We start from the raw sequence: 20,337 nt of genomic DNA on the forward strand, positions 1-20,337 counted from the left end.
TTTAGAATAGAAGATGATAACTCATTTACATTTTTTACAGTTAAACTAATATAAGACTTCAGCAGGTCACATCAACTAACAATTTTTATTTATTTTAATGGATCAATCTTCACTTCTCAATATTGTCCAATAAAGCACATTGTATACTGACTGGTGTTTTAAACTGGTGAGAAGCCATAAATACCACATTTTAACAGTATAAAGCTAGAACGTCTATGTAGTATTCTCATATCACATGTTATTTGTAGCACTGTTGACCTTTGAGAACAATTGACATCACACTGAAACTGATTCAAATATATTTAAGAATTTACTTGGGGAAAAGGTAGTGATGAGAGGGCTGAAGTTCTTATCTGAGGTAAAGCGGCAAAAAATAACAGTATGTGATGAAAAATACTTGTTTTGTGTATTCTCAGTCCTGAACTATAGTTAAGAAAAACTGGAGCGTTTTGCAAAGATTTAACGACTTTATCTTGTGCCATATAATTTAAAGTTTTCATTGAAGAAATAACCTTTACTTTTCACAGGTGCCCTAAGTGGAAGCCTTAGGTTTAAGATTAGGTTTAAATATTGAATAAGGATTGAATTTGAAAAAATAAAATAATCACAACCTGCAAAATACAACTGAAACAGCTTCCTCTCCCTAATATGTGGGATCACAAATGTCTAAATATTGACAGAGACATTTCAAATGTTAATGTCTTTTTTCCCTCTTTTGAAAGCTTTTCACATTCTGATCAACTACGAAAGATAGCACAAGGGCAAAGCCTACATGCCAGAGTTGTGAAGTAACCCATTCTTAAGGGTCCCTTAGCTCCAATACTGATGGAACTAAGCACCAGTAACACTCTCAGCGCACAGGCACAAATCAGAAAACAGACCCATTTCTGATTCAACCATCTGTCAATCTTCCACAGTAGCAGAATGAATGCAAGAAGAAAAAGAATAACTGGAGCTAATGTAGGTAACCCTGATGGATTTCTCTGAATGTATATTAATAGGTATTTTTGCCCAATGCCAAGTCTACGTTACAGTTAAGAATATCTTCAGTCCAGTGCAGCATTAGTCTAATTTTTCAGATTAACTCTGCACACTATATATATAGTAATGGGTACTCAGATTATGTAGTTAAAAAAAGCATCCAAGTTGCTCCTCCCTGTTGAATGATGTAAAAAAAGCTTCAAAAACTGAAGTAAGCTGTTTTGCTACAGCCACCATTTAAAAAAAAAAAAAAAGGGGGGGGGAGGGGATGGAAGGCCGGGCGAGATAATCTAATTTTTTACCTTTTGTTTCTCAGAATGGATTGAAAGCTACTTCAGCATATAAGTAAAAGCATTCCCAGCTATGCAAATGAAAGGATGGCTCCAAACTTCAAAGCAGTTGTGGTTTACTAAATATTGCATCACTCATTTAACAATTATTGAGGCAGGTTAGAAGATAATGGAATACTGCTTAACAATTCCAGCTTTGTGCATTATTATCTAAAATCACTCAAGAATGAGAAATAATGTCTTACAGGAGTTAAATCCCTGTAAATGGAGCAGTTGAGGGTTTCTGACACTAGTTTGGGTTCTGGAAGCAACATAACTAAATTAATATAGTATTGCACCTGCCAATTAACTTTCCTGCTGAGCACAACTCAGAATTAATATACTCCTACGCTTCCTTCAATTCCAGACCCTCTCTGAATAACTGGTAAAATACTGCACTGGAAAGACAGACAGATCCCAGTCCACAGCCATCAGTCGAGGGGAGTTCCTCTCTTCCATGACACTAAACTATAGTTCTGTAATTCAATCAGCTGTGAACTGCATTTTCTGGACAAAACACTAATGTACTAGCTACAGCAGAGCCTCTTTTCTAAAACTATTACTGTAGATTTTGCTTTACCTCAACTACGAGCTCCATGGCACTGGTTATCTAATCATAGCACACCAAAAATCAGAAAACATGAAGCAAAAGAAAGAATTCTGTCATCTTCTTACCACATCAACTGTAGTTTGCAGGGAAGTTGCCAAACAACCTATCACTGCCTAATATCGCTTAATTACCAGAAGTATAATAGCGGACATTTTACAGCTTCCTTAATTGCAGCAACATTAAGCAGTTGACATCAAGCAACCATCAGCAAAAACTGAGGTGTTTTACTATTCAATTAGTTCTGCGTTTTCAGAAAAAGAAAACAGACAAATTATTCGAGGTCTCTCTGACAGCAGCATCAGCAGAGCCTGGACAATGTCCTCTTTCTGCCCTTCTACTGTGGACACATCAGGACCCACAAAAAAGGTGACAGACAGCCTAGCAGGTACATTCACTGCAGAAATTCTGGTCATTGACAAAAAAAGACTGGGAGATTACAGGAGAATCAGATAAGCAGCAGAACACATCTCTCTCATTTTGAATTTAGAAAAATAAAATACATATTCACACATGATCTTTTGCAGTTATCACCATACCATTCTTCCAATCTGAATTAATTTGAGAAAATCCTGTGTTTGACATCTTACAGCTCTTTCAGCGGCAGACACGTTATGGAAACATTTCTTGACATCTTTTTGCTGGGCAGCTCTACAAATACTTCAGTGCTTTCACTTAGTGATGAGTACTGCATTAGGAGTACTTTCTTGCCCTCATTTATCCTCACAGTACCCTGGAGATGACCAATTCCAGCAGGTCAGACTGACTGATCACACAGTTCTCCAGAGGTCAATCAAATCCAGAGTCTCTGAAGGCATCCATGAAGCAGCAGAGAAGCGGGTGGAGAGCAAAGCAGCTGTAATTAATATGTAACACTTTAGACGGGATCAGAAGAACCACTGTCAGCATTTAAATGAGAAAGAATCAATCTAGTTATAAGGGAATAAAAGGAGAAAAACAAAATTCTAGAAGCAAACCAGAAAAACAAAGGCAATCAAAGCTTCAGAAAAGTAGAGATACTTCTGCTTAAAGAAAAAACCCACCTTACTAAAAGTCTCAAGATACCAAATAATTTAGTTTAAAGGCAGGCAAATAATCAAGCATTTTAAGGTAAATTACTCCACCATAACATCCAAATACAGCAAGTCTGATTAAATCAAAGGCATTAACACCCCTTAATTTAATCTATCAATATTAAATCTATTTTTGGAAACCTTACATAACTAACCTTACTATCAGTTAGGAACTTGTTTTATAGTTTTCTTCAGAAACAAGTGCTTCTATATTGATATCATTTACCTTCATTTGCAACTATCAAATGCAGGCACTTAATTAATTAGGAGGGTAGTGTCACAGCCATTAACACTCAAGTAATTAGATAATTTTGCTTATTAACTGGTATGTTCCATTATGTAGAACAATTTTTCCCCTGCCTATTACACACATTACAGTGTATTTGGAAAGAATTTACAACTCAGTGCAAATATATCTGAAAGTTACAACAATAAACAAAACTTTATATTATGCAAAATAAATATTTAAATATAACTTTCAACTCCATTGACTAATCATTTGCTTTTATCAGCTATAGTTCATGAGCTGACTTACTTGAGAAGGCATAAACATGCAGTAAGAAGCCTAACGAGGCAGATAATTGATTGGTATGACTTTCAGAATCATTTAAGCAGATTACATGCCTAACTTTCAATAGAGATTTGAAGGATTTCCCACTTCTTGCTCAGCATTGCTTTCTCAGCCCTGAGCAGGAGGAAATCTAACTTCTTTTTAGTTAACAGATTAATTACAACACCTTTCCTGCACAACAAAAATAAAAAGTACTATTATTTGCAAAAATCTGGACTCTAAGCATTTTAAAGACTGAATAGACAGACACTTACTGAAGGTAGGATATAATTCCAATACTCAAAAACTTTCCCTTTCTCCATAGCTACATATAATTCATTTAAAAATGTCCATTTTCAGAATTTACAATTTAAGCTACTTCAGCATTGTGCAAACACATACTAAAACTAACTGGTGAAATAATCCCAAACCAAACAAAATCCCAGGCTATACACCTAGGCCCTTAAGACTTGCAATATAAAAATAGTTTTTAAATTAAATTTTAAAGGTATATTGTTTTTAAAAGTCTGACTTTGCTGCACAAACAAGAGCTTATAGAAACTAAGACTAATCAAATAAGGCGATGAAGTTCATTCAAAAAGTAAAAGTGAGTTAAGCCCTTATGGGCAAGCTGTCACTGAGAAGACTGACCTTGTTATTCCTCTTCTGGTAAGATTAAACTCGGAGCATATGCAGTGGTTTAACAGACTGTAATTTCACCAGATTGGTATTTCATTTTAACTCTCTCAAATACGTTCATAAAAATCTGTGTTTGGTTGTACAGTCAAACTTATCCTATTTCTTATGTTAGTATTTTACAAATCTCTGGTGCAGACAGAATATAGAAAAGGAACTTCGTATTTTATCACTTTTTTTTCCGCTTTCACACAGCAGTGAGACAAAATGCTCTATGACAGAGGTGTTCAGACCACATCTTAACATGCATTTAATGTGGCACTGCTATACATACAAGAGCATAACTCTACTCACTCTTCATGCTGCCACCAACACACTCTTATTCCAGCACAACTCTTTCCAGCTAATTTGTGCCACATCTAGAGACAGACCATAACAGAATAAAGAAATCACACAGAATAAAATTGTTTCTTTGATTAATTAAGTCTCATTAAACCACTTTACCATACAACTTCAAAAATGCTTGCACCAATAAATCTTAACAACAAATACCACTAGCTGGAGACATACAGGTATTTTCTTTCTAGGCAGAAATGCCATCTATAATGCACGTCAAACTACAGCCCGAGATACAGCCTATGCACCTTGGATGCCTAACTGGAAAAAGGATTTACTGTTTTGCATAGTACTTCCATGATCATGTATCTCCTAATTAGTATGAAAACTTTTAGAGAATATTAATATTTTATACGAAATTTCTGCTTTTGTCTTTTTAATTAACCCTCTAGACAGTATAACAACATCAATTGCAAATACTCCTGCATTAAGCATTGGCTACTATTTCATATGAAAATTATACAAACATGCAACTAATGTTCTCATAAGTATGCCTGCAAATCGAAATTCGTAAATATTGTTTATCCCATAAATCCAATGGGATACAAAAGTTTAGCCCACGCTTTAAGTGCTGAGCTCCTAATATTGAAAAGCAGTTTGCTTACATTTTGGATATTCTTGCTCAAAGATCTGATGTATCTTAACTGTACTACCACCACTCAATTACATGCTTTAACAAAAAAACACAGTCACTTTTCAACATAAACCCAAGTTTAGCCCATGGAAAAAAGCAACAACAACAACACAAACAGCACAGTCTAGAAAATCTGTATAGCCTAACCTCACCTCCAGTTCTACTCAGAAAGCAAATCTATGGGGTAGGGAGAAACAGATCCTTACTCAAGTTGGAGAAAAAAAAAAAATCAGAAAGTTTTCCAGATTTACAAAGGTGACTTGCCTCTCTCAACTAGTCCAACTCATTATTTTTGAACTTTCTACATAGTCCTATAAAGAGTACTGTAGTGTATAGCGTGGGGTCCTAAAGCTTTGGTTTCAAATTAAGGATTACAGATCTCTACCATGTTGGTAGGGAGTTGTTTGTTCCGGGTTTTGTATCTGTACATGGGGTCATTTGGTTGGTTTTGGTGGTGGTTTTTTTGCTTCCGTTGTTTGCTTGTTTGGGGTTTTTTGTGTGTGTGTTTGTTTTGTTGGGGTTTGCTTGTAGGATGTTTTTTGGGGTTTTGTGCGGTTTGTTTTGGCCTGGTTTGGGTTTTTTATCAGGACAATGATTTGTCTTTCCCTCACTGAAGCTTTTAGAGCTAATCAAAGTATGACTGAGAACTTGAACACACCACTACCAAAAACAACAGCCTACCACTTGCAGAACAAAGGAAAACTGGATAAAGGAAGACATTCATTTTTTAGTTTATTAGGCTTTTATTTGATTATATTACTATCTTGGAATATATGATCACCACATTTCATGAAAACTGGAAAAGATGTACTTAAATTTTAAGCAGTTTCTTGCATGGCTTCTGAATTATGGAGTCACCACTACAAATTACCACTAGAGAAAACTTAGAGGTTTTAAACTGGGCATAACTTCAGATCCAAATTTTCCAAGCTAATTGCTAGAGCCTAAGTGTTTCATCTTGACTACTGTAATTTCTGATGGTTGTTACTTTCATTAAAAAGGTGTTAAAGCCTCAGAATATTACTCATTAAAGAAATTTAGTTAAATCTAATGGAATTTTTATTTCATAACACACCATAAGCTTTTCCCCTCCACTTTGCTTCAAATCCTGGATTTACCGCAGATTATCTTCATATTTAAAAAAACCACAAACTAGTGTAATAATACACCTGTTTAAAACAACAGCTGTTAACAATAAATCAGAAAGTGGAAGGCAGGGAAAAAATATAAAACTTTATAATTACTAGCTGAGAAGAAAAAAATCAATATTCATATTGTAAGGAAGACAATCAAGTTCAAAGTATTTTGGGATTAGATTTCGCACAACTGTGGATCTAATCCCATGGCAACCCAGTGCTAGATGAAGCAACCTCACTGTAACTGCTCCTTCACTTCTCTAACAGCTTTGACACTTGTCTGATTCTTTGAGAAAAAGATAGTTCAGCACACTAACCAGGTGATTTTTTTTTTCCTTGACCTAGGCAAGTTTTCTGCTGGTTCAGCAAGCTGAGTTAAGTAGTTGTTGGGGATCAGATGAGTATTAGAGCTGGCATGAGGAGACAGTTGTCATCCATTTTGACAGCCACTAGGCTGCCTACATTACAGAAAACAAGCAAATTGGATTCAACAGGTTTTCAGACTGTCACTCAAAACCAGACACCAGCTTCTCTTCTCTACTGTCAGCTGTTGCTGAAATGTGTTACACTAGCGACAATAAGCCTAAAAATTCCAGAAACAAAACTTTTTGCTGTCTGGCCCAAAACCAACTCAATGCAGCCAAACAAAACACCTAGAGGCAGCAGACAGCAATAACAGGATGAACCAATAAAAGATTTTAACTAAGAGTTGACCGTCAACATATACATTAGTAGAATTATTGGCATGCAACTAAAAATACTTGCCAGAAATCGGCACTTGCTTCATTCTTATGCTAGTCACTACAGGCCCTCATATCATCCAGTAAATCTTTGTAGACCCTCATCCATGAGATAATAACTGGTCAGCAGACAGTTTAAACACATCACAAATTTCATAACTGAAAATTCGTCTTCTATTCAGTTTAGGTTACATACAGTCTTTAGAAGACTATTTTCCAGACAATTTAGTATTAATCAAGGTAGATTTCACTTCCCAACTTCTGCATAGCAGAGCATTAACTACGCAAAGATTACCATAGAGAAAATTACTCATCTCCTGGAAGTTGATCGTATGTCTTTCAAAGACCCAGAGAGCTCATAAACGTTTTTGGCACTCTCCCAGTCCTTTTTCAATTAAATACTTGAAGGTAAAAATGCAAACCTACATTGCCCATTACCTTCATAAAACCCACACACCACCTCCTCCTCCAGAACTCCACCACCTGTCACAGCTCAAACTCTTTCCTCTCAAATCCTATGAGATAAATTCCTCAGTAGATGGTATAGAAACACTTCTTCAGGGAAAGATTTCACTAGGCTGTAGTCTTTCTGATTACACAGTAAACAAATCAACTGATCTATTCAGCATATAAACCTATGGACTTGAATACATGGGTATATAATTCTCATTTTTAACTTTCTAACCTTTGAAAATACACAGACAATTTCTTCTTGCCCTACCAGTTACAGCTTGCTGTGTTTCTTTGTTGTCAAAATATGTCAACTCAGGAGGCTTACACAGACACAGTTGAATACATTTTGGAAGAACGAAGGAAAACCTTCCACCCACGCACTTTTTTTACAAGTACTAAAAAACTATAAGGCAGTCCATGGCATTTTTAAAAATCTTCATAAGCTAACAGAAGATGCAGACCTTGCTCACAACAACTGTAGAAATAATGAGAGGGAGACAGAAGTGTAAACCCATGGCTCTTTGTAACATGCTTCTGTCACTTTACTCTTACAGTGTCTGCCATTCATGATGACTCCATTCAGTAAACTAGGATAAACTATCCTAGCATCAATTTTCTTCTTATTTTGCCTCACAGAAACAGGAAAGCATACGGAGCAAGAGTAGTAAATGAAGAATGCAAACACAACTTCCTGGGAACTCACAGAACATACAGCAGAAACAAAGGTTCAAATATTTTTTAATAAATAGTGTACTTTTTCATGGCCATTATCCACCTCCAGCAGTAATTTGGTTTCTGACATCTTAGAGATCACTGAGACAGCACTGTATTAGACAGCAAGAGTAACAAAGAAGGATCTTCAGTAACTGGGGGGGTGAGAAGCATGTCTTCTTTTTTCCCAAAAAAAAAAATTTTCACAGAGTTCATTTTACTTCTTAATAACTTCACATAACAAATTGATAATATAGAATCAGAGAATGCTTTGGGTTGGATGGGACCTTAAAGATCATCTAGTTCCAGCCCCGCTGCCATGGGCAGGAACACCTTCCACTGGACCAGGTTGCCCAAAGTCCCGTCCAACCTGGCCCTGAACACTTCCAGATTCTCTGGGCAACCTGCTCCATCACTCTCGTGGTGAAGAATTTCTTCCTCATATCAAATCTAAATCTACCCTCTTTCAGTTTAAAGCCATTACCCCTGTCCTATCACTACACACACTTGTAAAAAGAACCCTCCAGCTTTCTTGTAGGCCTCCTTTAGGAGGCACTTCACTGGATACATGGCAAAAGTCTTCCAAGAATCAAAATCTACTAGCCACTGACCATGAAGACAGCAAGGCAGACAGGTTTGTCTTCTCAGAAATACAAAGATGAATTGAGGAACTAAAAGTCTTACTTGAGACTGATCCCAGGCACTAATCTCCTGATTAAAGAATATAACCAGTGAACATCATGAATTCATAAAACCACAATTAATAAGTCAGCTTCAAAATATCTAAATGTTTTGAAGTACAGAGGCAGAATATAAACACCTAAAACCTGTCTTTGATTTAAGTACTTGAAAGTTAAACTCAAAGGAGGAGGTGAATACCCAAATCAAATTGCCAAACCCCAGAGTCAGTGAGAGAAATTAGGTCTTCTGAATCCTGGACAATGTCCTAACCAATAGATCACATCTAGAAGTTTTTGCTATCAACTATTTACTTTCAACTTCACCTTTAGGTAATTAAGCCTTGTTCGTTTATTTTTTGAACAAGAAAATATACAGCCTAAAACACCATAAAAAGCCAGTAACAGTTGCAAGAAAGCTGTAAGAAGCTTGATCTAGATCAGAAACAAAGCAGACTTGCAAACAAGAGAAACATGAATTGCAAAGTTAGCCAGCCCAGACATGCTTGCAGAGTCAAATCATCTCAATGGAGTCAAACAAATTAACTTTAAAATGCAAGCTGTATTTGCCTGACATCTTAAGGAAAGGAAATTTATGCTATCAGTAAGTGAGAAGGCCTAAAATTCCAAACCAGTTTTCAAAAATAAAAGATTTTCAAAAGAAATCCTAAATTCTTAAGTTTTCAAAGAGACTTTTTTTTACCACTACCTACTATTAGCATCTCTGCTGAGGAAAAGGTTGCTACATGGCTTGACAATTTATCAGGAATCAGATTTCAAAAGAGGAGACAGGTACTGGAAACCAGGTTTTAATAATTAGCAGTAAGGGGTTTAGGGTTGTTCTGTGGGGGTTTGTTTTGGTTTTTTCGTTGTTTGTTTGTGGGTTGGGGTTTTGTTGGTTGTTTGTTTTGATTTTTTTTGTGTACAAATGAAAAAACACAAGGATATTGATGAGCAATTTAAAGCAAAACAAAAAACCCAGTGCCAGCTAAAACAGTCCAAATCTGACCACCTCTGTTTCCAGCAACCAAGCCCTAAAGTAAGCAGCCACCCTGCTGCATCTCAGATGTAAATGCACACTTATTTGGTGAACCCAAAGGAACTGAGCATTTATGAAGAGTAACAGAAGATGCAAAACATGGGCAGAAACTGATTGTGCCAGTTTACATAGCATAACTACTGAGCTATGGACATAAAAAAAACCAAAGCTGAAAATACTGTCATGTATTAGCAAGGATCAAGAATGAACACTTCTGTTTCTTTTTCCTTGGTAAGAAAGGACCCAAAAGTAACACCTGTGCCAATGAAAACCAGGATCACTGATTCACAAGTGTGTTGCACTTAAGTAAAAGCCATGACATGAGGTACTAAAGTCTCTTGAAATCAGGAGTATTTATGCAAGTTGAAGAATATTGCTTTTCCTTCTTCTCCCACAGGAGAAAGACAGTTCAGCACCTCCAGCTGTGCACTGATGCAAGTAAATTCCTTTATACTAGTTTCAGTTCTGTGCTTCGTGACTCCAAAAGCTGCGGGAATTTAAAGATGACAAACATAACAGAAAATTTACTTGACTAACTCAGTCTGCAACATAGAGCAGAAATAGCAAGGGAATTTGCAATATACTGATCAACACTCAACCTTGAAAAATGATACTACTAGGTAAGGCATGCAGGAACTACCAAAACCAATAGTTCACCTTATATAATATCAAGATTAAAGTTGGCACTGCTTTGTCCTGTACATTAAGTCTTAGAATAGTTATTTTAATGACATTCCTACACCCATGCACACCCCAAACAATCACCACATTTTGAATACCCAGCTTTCAAATCCCAACCACAGACTGCAGTAACTTCAGCTAAAAAATAAACTTTTAGTTTTTCCTATATTATCAGATCTCAGAATTCTGATTTGTCATGATACATATGGAAGTCAAGTTACAGGATGAAGACGTCTGGTGCAAAGAAAAATCATGCTTCCTCCTCTACTCCAATCATTCTTAGCCTTTGAGGTAGAGTGCTCTAAAAGTATATTGCAGACAATTACATAGAGACTCCTGTTCTACACAGCACCATAATTACACTTTCACTTTCTTGAAAGGGAGCCACTTCTTGGGAAAACAAAACAAAAAAAAAAAAGAAAGAAAAAACAAAAAAGAAAAGAGAAAAAAAGAGAAAAAAGAAAAAATAGAAAAAAAATCAAATTCTGTACTATCAGTCTGAACAAATTACTGTTGAAAATATGAAGGTGATGGGACACAGATGGTCAGTGGTTACACAGCCAGGCCTTAGGACAGGAGGGAAGCAGAACACAGGAACCATCTCACTGTTCTGCCAACAATCTATCAAGCTCAGTACTCTTGCTAGTTTGTACCACCTGCACGAGAGCAAAAACATTGGATTTCCTCACAGGGAATTATGGAATAAAGGAATAACCCATCTCAAATAATGTTTTGAGGTTCTACCTGCTCCTTGATAGACTAGATTATGCCCTACAATAGAACTCCTGTCCTAAGTCTTAGCAATTTACTATAATGCTCATCATTCCTTTTCAAAATCTTCCTGAATTCCTACTCTCACTTATATTCTACAGATTATCCAAAAAAACCAAAAACGTAGTATTTCAATTCCTAAGTTCACCATATCCATTTTACTAAATAGCTCCTTGCTCTTCTAAGGATAGATGCTTTTCGTATTTGTTTTCGCCAGTGATTCACAGTCAGTTACAGATCGATGCACATTTGGTCAACTCATACTGAAAGTGAACATGGGTGAAGTAGTGATACTTTAATCGGCTGTGCTAAAACAACTTAGTGTAATCCATTATCTTTGTGAAAGTCAGCAAAAGTACTTAAAAATTTTTGAGATGGGAAATAAGGAACATCTATACAAAACCCATGACAACTTCTTTTGAACTGCACGTTCTGCTTTTTTTTCTTCCTTCTCGTAGGCTACAGAAGATCAAATTATTTATTAAAAAACAAAACAAACACACACACACCCCCTGTTACTTCTGTTAAAATGTTAGTATTATGTCAGACAAAATAGCTTTCTAGCTGGTTGGCTTCCCTCTGCCAATAAGCAATGGAGGACATGCACCAAGGAATATAACAGCAGAGCCCGCAAGAATACCTTCCACTGGTCAGTGGCTGGTCAGCCACTTTGATGTTTGCTGAGTCTGGGAAGATACTCCTGTGATTGATAATTTGTAGGGAACACCAGAGACTATTTGCTTCAACTTCCTTGTAAACTTTTGGTATTCACAATATGCTGCTGCACCAGATATTTCAGTTACACATGGTGTAAAGGAGTATCTCGTTTGTTCTGAATCTGTAGAATATAGAAATCTTTCAAAAACAGATGAAACAAACAAAAAATAACAGTTCCCTATTTACTTTGTTCATGACTAAGTTCTATAATGTCTCTTATCCCCCACTGGTATCTCTTGCCCTGAGTGGAAAGCCCTTGTCAATTTTCAATGTACCTCTTTCTCTCAGCCTAATACAACCTTTTTGAGGTAGAGTTAAAGCAAAAATAGCTAAACCGCATTCAGTATTAAATATATGGTCCCAGAAAGGATTTATAAAATGGCATAATGATGATATTTTCTTTTCAATTAATTGCTCATTCTAGCATTATTCACCTTTCGAATGAACATTGAGCTTCCACTTTCAGAGACCTGTATCCCCACGACGCTTTCGTGAACAGCAGTAGCAAATTCAGAAAATGGCACTTCTGAATAAATACACATATATTTTTTAATCCTATGGATTAATAAATAAAGAAGCAACAATCCAATGATTATGCATGTAAAAGCACCTTCCAGCTGAAAACACTCAGTAGCATCTCCAAAGCTTTTAGATAAGCTACAGCTTATCTCATAGACAATGGGAAAGACTCTCTTAAGAGAAGGATTTAGGAGCATAGTTATGGCAAACAGGTATCAGTTTCAGTTTGCATCTACATCAAGTTGAAACAAACACCACCACACAACTTACTAAACATACACCTGCAGTTTGCACTTCAAGACAGCACCAAAAATGGCTTATAAAAAGTAAAATCATAAAACTAAATAGAACATAGTGTAAAGTGACCGTCTGCAAAGCTAGTTGTGTTTCAATTTTCCGTTTTGTCTTGTTTTCCTAAAAGTGGAAATCACCTCCCAGCCCACACACTTCCACCACTTAAGCCCACCATGCAACTTGAAGTTTGGAATCTTAACATCAAAAATACTCGTAACTGATCATCTGAAATGTCAAACATCCTCTAGACTTTTAGCAGTTGAAGTTAGGCAAGAAGAGATTCACTTTGTTCAAACATTTATGGTTACCGATGATACACAAAAAAATATCCTTTTTGTTTTTCAGATGTCAGCATCACCATCCATTTCCTACTCATTCGAGATTTTTTTTTTAGATTATCTAACACAGTAACAAACTCCAGTGCCAAAATACTTGGTTTTTTAACCTTTTGGTAAGATCGCACAGCCCAAGGTTTGCCTTCATCACGATGCCTCTACCTTTTTTCACCCCATGTGCTGCCTCTATTCGAGCTGGAAGAGAACGAAAAGGAAGCACAGAGAGGAGCTAAGAGTTTCTTACACCGCCTTTAACACTTCCGAGCAGAAACTCTTTCACCATCCTGCACTGCCTTCCCCGAGCCCATCGCGACGCGGCAGGCGGGCTCCGGCGACCCCCAGCCCCGGGGCGCGGCCGCTCCGAGCACCCGGCTGGACGGGCCTCCCGAGGGGCGCGGAGCCAGAGGAGACAAAGCCGAGCGGGCCGGAGCGCGGCCCCCGCCGTACGGGCCCTGCCGCTGCCCGAGGCGCGGAACGCGGACCCTGCCGGCGCCGGGGCCCGCGGGAAGTTCCCGAGGCCGATCCCGAGGCCCGAAGGTCGGTGGTCTCGGCCCTGGGACCGGCGGGGCCCCGCGGGGACAGGGCTGGGCGCTGGGTCGGAGGCGGGGCAGATCTAAGCGGGCCCCGTCGGCGGGAGGGAGCTACCGCCGCCATCCCACCCGCTCAGCGCCGGGGCTGAGGGAGCTCAGGCCAGCGGGCTCCAGCACCCGTGCTCAGCCGCCATGCAGCTCCCGGGGGCGAGGGGCCGGCGTGCCCGGGCCCCTGTCTCCTACCTGCTCGGACGGGACTCAGCCTGACGCTTCCCCCCACTACAGGCCGCGTCTCATTGTGCTGCTGCTGCCGCCGCCATTTCCCCGCCGCCGTCGCCTCACTCCCCCCAACTGTCAGGTTCCTCCATTCACCTGGGCCCGGGACAACCTCCTCCCCCTCCCTTCCCCCTGCGCTGCCGGCCCTACGCAAACGGAGCACCTCCCCCACCCCTCCCACCCGTACCAACAGGAGCCGCCCAACGCCCGCAACGCAAGCCCGCTCCGAGAATTCCACCCTGCGCAGCTCACACACTCCACATCCCCACGCTATGAAAGGAGCCAGGCGATTGGCGGAGAAAGGCGGGTAAAAGGTGAAAGGTTCATGGGATAGCCAATCCGGTAGCGGGAAACAGCAGCCGTTCGGGAGCCACCGGGTGGTCCAGGGACTCACGTGTGTGTGCGCGCTCCCCTCCCCCCGCCGGAGCACCGCGAGGCTCGCGGCCCCCGGCGCTCCCCTCCGTGCACGCGCTGGGGCGGGTGTGGCGCGCGCGGGAGGTGGCCGCGCTGAGGCGAGGGCGGCGGCCGCCATCTTGGGTCAGGGAGGCAGGAGCTGCGGGGTGAGACGGGTCTTAGGGAATGGGGCTGTGCTATCGTATGGCTCCAGGCAGGCCCCGGCAGAAAGGTGATCCCTTTAGCAGCAGTCCGGAGTACTGGGTGACTCTGGCCACTGTGTGGCCTGAGCGGCACTGAGCTTTCTGATCGCTCTGGGCCTTCTTGCCAAAGTGCTGCTTTTCCACCGGGAAGCTGGTGCGCTAAGGCCTTGCTTTTGCTGAGCCCAGAGTGTGGAAGAAAGGACCCCTGGAGGTGGTTGGATTATGTGTACTCCTAAGCAGCATCTCCTTTTGCCATTGCGCAAGGCAGGTTGTTGACTACCTGGACCACTGGTCTCACTTGAGTTTCTTGTCGACACGCAGTTGCTTGAGTAATGCTACAAGCTGCTACTACTAAATTTTTTTTGAAGTGTCCTGAAATTTCCTGGGTTAGACTGTTGATGCAGGGTAACTTTTCCACCATCAAAACCCTTCAGCGCAGATGAAGCAAAGGGAAATGTGTGGTGGTGAAACACGAGAACACATTTTTTCTTGTGCCTCTCAAGCTGCTAGTTTCCAGCTTTTACTTTAATGACAGTTGACAGTAATCTGCAAGCTGTGTCCTTGGAAAACTATGGGGACACTTGTACAAATTATCTACCTAAATTGGGCTGTAACACAACGAAACTGCCAAACAGTGCATGATGAAGGAGAATGTTCAGTTGTAAGTGTGAAGAGCTCGTCAGTAACGAAGGATGTGGGACTGGAGCTAATTAGTTTATGAGAAGTAGCATGTTTGGAGCTACATTATGGTTTATTATAATTCCAGTCTCAGTTAATTTTAATTCCCTAGTTCCCACCTCCCATGGCATCGCTTGCCAACAGCATTCTCTTTGTGACTGGTGAGAAGACTGAGCCCTTCTCACAGGGATGTAGCTGATCACCAAACCTCTAAGCTTAATTACTGCATGGCTTTGATTTGTAGCCACAGCCTGGATCAGATAGATGCTTAGGGCATGTAATGAAACAGGTAACTCTTGTAAATTCAAATTTGGAGTTTGAAAGTTCCTTGGCATAGTGTAAGTCCTGATGGATTGTCAAAGAGCTGAAATGCAATAATCACATCACACTCATGTCTGGTCACATCCCCAAATAAATGGCAGTTTTATGTAACCAGAGAGGACTCGTCCTGCTGAATATCTAGTCATCAGTTACCGTAGTGGTGGAGCACAAAACTGCTGCTTTACTCCTGAAGAGCTGCATTTAGAAGTGACCACGAAAATGCTGCACCTGGCTCAAATCACCCTACCTGTTCATCAATGCATTGTGCTCATCTTCCACAAAGTCAGTAGAATGTTTGTCACTGTCAGTGTTCAGCTGTTAAGATTATCTGTAATAGTCTCCATGGAGCTGATAGCTCCACCTTTTTACCTTGATACCCTTCTTAGGTTTTCATTTACATTATGGAGAAATGAAATTGCTGATCAACAGGAAAGGGCTTGCTTGTGGGTTGATTTTGCTTGTTTTGTGTGGTTTTGGTTTTGGTTTTCTGAGCATGGAAAAAAAAGGACAGTGCCAAAAGATGGATGTAAGTGGTGAAAATCTGTACTGTTAGGGACCTCAGTTTGCTTTGGTATCATTTTGACTACTAAATGCACAATTCGGTTTGGAAGCTGAACTCTTCCTCCCTGACCTTCACTCACACACGTCCAAAAGCTCTGTTACTTTCTAGTAGTTTTCTTTATTTGTCTGCAAGAAAAAAAAATCCTTTGTGTTATGATAATTTACCGTCATGATGGGATACACACACTTAAAGCTCAGAAGAACAGGCCTACCTGTAGTGCTAGTGAGCGGTCAGATCTATGGACTGACTACTCATACAAATCACCACACCAAAAATGTAAAGATACAGCCACATGTGGGAAATGTGGTCACTCTGGTGGAAGGAAATCTCTAAATAATGTAAATACACATTGCTGGCCCCATTCTGCCTCCTCCTGACATCTCCTTTCCGTGGTGGATCGACTTGGTTGTGTGCTGTGTTTCGCTGATCCTGTTTGTCCTGTTGCAAAACCCCGCAGGATGTGTCAGGTGCACAGGTCCAGCACCAGGTCCACTTGTGTCCAACCAAGTGACCAAGTCAGGAGTCTCCTTAGATCACAAACACTTGTGCAAAGCCTGGAGATCATCCTTGTTGCCTAATAAAGAAGGCAACAACCATAAATGCAATGCAAAGCCACTTGTGGACGACCGCTCCCCTTTGAAGTTGTGCTGAAGGCGATGTTAATGCAACAGAACGTCTGTCGCTGGGGGTCCAGTCTTCCTCATTCCATCTGCACTCTATCGCAGACTTGGCATCTTCCTTAATATAACTGTGCCTACAAAATCTGTATGAGATGATAAAGCTAACTGGAGCACTCTAAAATTCATTTGAACAAACCTTAGTAAAATTATTTCAGATTAAAAGTGATACAGAGGCCTGGGGTATTATCAAATTGTTTTCTTGGCTCAAACCTCTGTTGCTCTTTATAACACGTCTTCTGTAATGCCCATGTTGTTAAATATTGCAGTATTAGGTACTTTACAGCATTGAAGGGACATCCTTCTGTTTTTTATGGAGGGAAATATAATTACATCCCGTGACAAAAGCTTAGCAAGAGGAGCGGCTATTCAGTCTTATCCAGTAGGAGCTGTCAGAACATATGGGTCTATTTTTCCAGTTTTATCTGAAGTACTGAAGGAAATTGGCATTCTCAATTATTTCTAATGTAAAATAGAGCAGAAATAAACCTTCATTAATCCTCTGCAGGCCATGATTTAATAATGAATTTTATCAAATTTGTGTATGTTCAAAGAATAAAGCAGAATACTTACAACACAGAAAACAAAGCACATTAATGTCAGGAGAATTCTGGAAATTATTTTTGTGATAGAAAAGGATGTCGTCCTTAGTTGCTTTCTTTATGAAGGCTGCATGCTGATAGGCATTTCTGATTTAAAAGTGCAGTTAGGATAAAATTTGTGCTATTCCTTATTATTTTGTCACCAATATCCTCTTTCCTTTGTAAGAAATAGATATTTTATGTCATATGCTTGTATAATGACAGCTAACCTCCAGAGTTTAAAGCTCAAACAAAAAAATCGACCTTTATGTTGATTTCACAAATTTCTTACAAAGATTTTTAAAGAAAAGTGAGGTGAAGTCATCAGTGCGATACACAACTCTAAAAAATTCCACGTATTTCAAACTGTTTGGCATTCCGTGTCTGGTAAAAACTACACAACCAACCCTAGAACCAAAGCAAACAGGCCATTGGATGAAAAGAATAAAATAGCCCAACTAATTAAAATCCAGAACTGAATAAGTAATAATGTACCAAATTACAGATTTACCCATATCTATAGTAGTTGAAATACCAATGTTTTACTCTATGGGATAACTGTTGTAACACAACAAGAAAACAGACACATTTATCTCCTCCTTTTTAAATTGTATCAATAAGGGATGTGGGGGCTGTTTATGTTTTTGGTTTTTTGTGGTTTTTTTTTTTCCTGCTGGGCAAGAGTAAGAAAAAATGTATTTGGGTTAGAAAAGAGGAAAATTGCAATAAAAAAAAAAAAAAACAAAACAAAACAAAATCTCTGTGTCACAAGTGGTTGCTTTTGTTCATGCTGTAGAACAGTGTAATCACATCAGCAGAAACCAGGCTTTGTACTTTTGAGGTTTGTGCATCTCCTCAGGTTCTAAAATGAGGAGATTCCTTCCCGTGAGACAATGGTGACCTCTGTTGTTCCCTCCTGTTGGTACCAGCCATCATGCTATTTTGTCATAGCGTCACACTATTTCAATAACGCACATTGAAACAAGCTGGCAGTTATCAGGAAAATATGGGCTGGAGTGTTGTGTTCAAGTTTCTGGCCAGGAAAGGATGTGTCTATTCTGCACCCCATTTAAGAAAGTTTAGTTTGAGACTTTCCTTTCAAATGGCCCCCTGGTCTGGCTACCAGGTTTTTCAGTTCATAGCTGTGAATCACTGCAGAAAAGAGCAGTTACAAACATTTTAAACCACACTCATAATAGTATCACCTGCAATATATTACGAGAAAAAGCTGCAGGTATGGTTATGGAGGAAGTTGGAAGTAAAAAGAAAAAAATAACCTATTTTGAACAGATTCCATTCCTAAAACTGGAGTTGAGATTTGAAAAAGGTGTTAGGTTGCACAAACTTTTTATTCCCCCTAAGATGCTCTTTAAAATGGTTTTTTTTTTTTTTGGTGTGCTTTCATGCCTCAGTGACCTAGACTTCATAATCTAAATAAGGATGTTTTCCCTAGTGCAAGAGAAATGTCAGTGGTTTTAACTGCTTTACTGCTGTTTGTTTGTTTTACCTTGTTAAACTGTTGGTCCACCTTTTAAAATCAGTAGAAATTGGCATAAAAAATGGGATATCAACTCAGTCACTCTTCCTATGCAGCTTTACATTCACACATTGCTGACTACCACCTAAAAAAATGTTACTGTTCCTGGACAGCCCTTGCTTAGTAGAAGTGTAACTGGGAATCTCTTCCTGTCTATCACTGACTTAAGGTTACTTTAAGCAAGTCATGTGATTTCAGCATTTCACAAACAGCTGCAGTGACTCAGTACAAAAGATCCATCATACGGCAATTAACAGGAGTTCCTAATGTCCGTGAAATACACTTTTTTTGTGCTCCCTTCTGCCTGAGAACTGAGAAATATCACTTCACAATGTATAAATGTACTTAGCTGCTGTATTTATGCTGATTCCTGCTAACATGCCGAAAATACTTATTAGCAAAGTGATAAATCTGTTTTCCAGGCTGCAGATCAGCCATAAAAATGTAATGCAAAAATAATAACTTCAAAGTATTTACAGCAGATGGAGCTATACATTTTGCTTTGATCACGTTACATGATATTCCAAGGTAAACAGTACAATTTGGCAAGGACAGAGAGCTGCCGATGGTACTGTCTAACTAAGGAATGGAGTTAGACACTAAAAGGCATTTAATAAATTACTGCAATTAACTCTCCTGGAAATAATCCTTGTAACATAAATAGAAATAGCAACTCAAGAAAATATTACTGGTGTTTATTAGTTCCTTAATAGAAATCACAGCTCAAATCTAAGTCTTTGTTCTGTCTGCCCAGTGATCTGAAGGTTGTCCTGCCCCTGCTGGCTTTGTTTACCCATCGGGTATAATTAGTGCTGAAGAGAGAACGTGGGTTTGATTTTGTAGAAGGTGCAGAGGAACAGATAGAATTTCTAAAGCATAATACCCACAGAGGAGCACTGCCACTCCATGCCCCATATGCTGCTTTGTTTCTCTGTGTTTATCCAGTTTAGATATATTTTTCAGGAGACAGATCATGGGGCTAATTCTGAACTGTACTGCATCTCTGTTGTAATTTATTTTCCTTTTATCCTATACTGCAAAGGGAATTAAGGTGTAGGGGGAGGAACATAGTAAATATGAATCGGTACTGCACCTAGTAATTTACTAATCCACTCGTCTAAACATTTACATAGAAACAGGCCAGATAAGCTGAATTGTAAGAACAGTATATAATTCCACACAACTGTTAATCTAAGCTTTCTCATGGCATGCCACTATAATGCCAATTTCTATGCATGAATGAATGAATAAATCTTCACCTTTATAAAAATATAAAATACATTCTGTTTGTAGACTGGAA

The 20,337-nt window shown here is 39.2% G+C and overlaps 1 protein-coding gene across 8 annotated transcripts in view; it reads right to left on the reverse strand.

Moving 5' to 3' along the window:
- Window positions 1–14,361, reverse strand: part of DICER1 (dicer 1, ribonuclease III) — a 63,938-nt gene extending 49,577 nt beyond the window's left edge. For 3 of the 8 annotated variants that reach the window (XM_071809602.1, XM_065839313.2, XM_065839315.2), the window contains exon 1: window positions 14,053–14,179. The gene's annotated coding sequence lies outside the window, so the exon portion shown is untranslated. Of the gene's footprint in view, window positions 1–12,054; window positions 12,253–13,389; window positions 13,475–13,523; window positions 13,574–14,052; window positions 14,180–14,272 lie in introns of those variants that run through there. The other 5 variants (XM_071809604.1, XM_071809603.1, XM_065839312.2 and 2 more) reach the window with 5 other exon arrangements.
- Between the last annotated feature and the right edge of the window lie 5,976 nt (window positions 14,362–20,337).

This window comes from Patagioenas fasciata, chromosome 5 (genome assembly GCF_037038585.1).
Source record: "Patagioenas fasciata isolate bPatFas1 chromosome 5, bPatFas1.hap1, whole genome shotgun sequence".
NCBI classification, from domain to species: domain Eukaryota; kingdom Metazoa; phylum Chordata; class Aves; order Columbiformes; family Columbidae; genus Patagioenas; species Patagioenas fasciata.